The following is a 2,671-nucleotide window of genomic DNA, read 5'->3' as shown; positions in this document are numbered from 1 at the left end:
AAAATATAAAGCTGCCAGACAGATCTAACCATTTTCCCTTCAATAAGCAACTGTGTGGAAGATAAAGACATGTCAGTTCAAATGCCAGAAAGATACTGAATGAATCTCCGACTTTTTTTTTAAATCAGAGAATTTACAAATATTTTATAACAATGTTATTACTAATATAGACTTGTGTTGTTACATATTCTAATCTAAATTTTTTATTGCTATGTATCTGGGTTGTAATGACATATATTTTATGATCATATTTTGCTCAATAAGCCAGTAAGATATTCTTAATGTATTATGTGATATATGCATTAATGCATATATTTATCATTGTTCATAAGCTAAATATTATTTATGAATTTGAAATGCTCAGCAAATTTCATATACATGGGTAACTTTCTGTAACCAGTTTGTAGATCTTAAATGTATCGGTTCATGTTTTTCCAATACAATCAACATAATTACACCACAGAAATTGAAACCAACTTTGCTACCCTTTAAATTGAAGCTGCAAACACATAGAAAAGCATCCGTGTAAAAGATGGATTTATCTTTGTGCTTTAGATGTCCCTTTCACCTAAACAAAAAAAATCACAAAAATATGTATTTCCCATCTAAACAATAACTCTACTTTTAGTTTTAGTAAAGATGATAGGTTTAATGGTGAACACTATAAACTGGGATTTAGGGCCGGCCCTGTGGCTTGGTGGTTAAGTGCGCGGGCTGCGATGCTGGTGGCCCGGGTTTGGATCCCAGGTGCGCATCCCTGAGTGGATCCCAGAGGCACCACTTCTCCGTTCATCCTGAGGCCGAGTCCCGCATACAGCAACTAGAAGGATGTGCAGCTACGACATACAACTATCCACTGGGGCTTTGGGGGGAAAAAATAAAATAAATAAAATCTTTAAAAAAAAAATAAAATAAAATAAACTGGGATTTAGTTGGGAACAATGACTTTCTCAACCACTTGGCCTGTACTTTAGCCACAATTAAGCCACTTACCATTAGGTGCTCCTGAAAATACTATAATTGGTCAGTTAATCCATGTACTTTCTCATTGTGGTGAATGTTGGCCTTAAGCATGACAATGATTTAGGTCAAATTACATAACCATGCTCATAAGGGTAAATCTGCAGAATTTTATATTAGGTCACTCCAAGGATTGCTATATATAACTCACTTTTCTTTCCCTACATACATTCTAAGACATTTTTAGAGATATTTTGGTACATTGGATAAATGTTAAAAATAATACTTACTATCAAAAACCAAGATTAAATCTTGCGAGCCTGACTGAAAAAAGAGCTACACAGTGATTACCAAGAAAACGGTCTGAGAATTGCTTGGACAGAATCTGGAAAGCCTGTTCTTTTCCCAGTGCTCGTTTACAGTGAAGAAAACAAGCCAGGTGGCAGGGGAATTTAGCCTGAAAAAAGGCTTATCCCTCCCCCCCCCCCCGAGAGATAAATTTGATTTTATCTCTTGGCTTATTTGACAAAGTGTGGCTATTCTCCAAATTAGCACTTGAGAATAATTTTTTTTTAACGTTTCTCACTTCCTTCCCTTTAATCATGCTTTCTACAGTGTATTGAGAGCATCTACTACTCCATCTCCACAGGTCTCTCAGATCATTTCTCATTTCACTGGCTCTTCCTGTTCTATGCAAGAATCTCTTGATTGGTTCCCTCTATTTTTCTTATAAAATCCAGACTTACGTGCTAGGCTTAAGAAAACAGGACGATACTCTCTCTTGGAGTTTTCCTGAATTCACTCCTGTTTCTTGCTTTGCTCTTTTTTTTTTTTTTTTGTGAGGAAGATCAGCCCTGAGCTAACATCCATGCCAATCCTCCTCTTTTTGCTGAGGAAGACTGGCCCTGAGTTAACATCCATGCCCATCTTCCCCCACTTTATGTGGGACGCGACACAGCATGGCCTGACAAGCGGTGCATTGGCGCGCGCCAGGGATATGAACCCGGGGCGCCAGCAGCGGAGCGTGCGCACTTAACTGCTATGCCACAGGGCCAGCCCGCTCCCTTTACTTTTGATTGTTCCAGGCTTGTTTTCTTTCCTGATCCATCCTGTTCAGTTCACGATCACAATTGTGTTCCCCTATGTCAGTCTTGGTGTTCATATTCCAAGGTGAGGGAGGTAGATGTGTGGACCACACATTGCTATTTTCATTTTCATTTCATGGCTAGCTCAGATCCTTTTTTTTTTTGGTGAGGAAGATTCACCCTGACCTAACATCTGTTGCCAATCTTCCTCTATCCTGTATGTGGGTCATCACCTCAGAATGACTGAGAAGTGGTGTAGGTCCATGCCCTGGATCCAAATCTGTTAACCTGGGCTGCCGAAGTGAGCACACTGAAGGTAACCACTACACCATGGGCCTGCTCCAGCTCAGATCCTTTATATTGGAAGATCCATGAGCACAGGAATTATGGCGATCTTGTGCACCACTGTACATACAGTGCCTATCATAGTATGCTCAATAAATTTTTATTGAATTAATAATAGCCCCCACTTTATAAATCTACTTATCAAATGATAGGCATTGTGCCATGCACAAAGCATATCTTCATTTTATAGATGAAAAGACTGAATCTCAGAAAAATTAAGTAACTAGTTCTTAGTCACAAGCCTAGTTTAAGTTGAAGCCAAGACATGACTTAATTCCAGG

Source organism: Ceratotherium simum, chromosome 2 (assembly GCF_057802395.1).
Source record: "Ceratotherium simum simum isolate JZ-2026a chromosome 2, ASM5780239v1, whole genome shotgun sequence".
Taxonomy (NCBI): domain Eukaryota; kingdom Metazoa; phylum Chordata; class Mammalia; order Perissodactyla; family Rhinocerotidae; genus Ceratotherium; species Ceratotherium simum.
The sequence above is the reverse complement of the archived record's forward strand: the minus strand, read 5'-3'. Positions refer to the sequence as shown.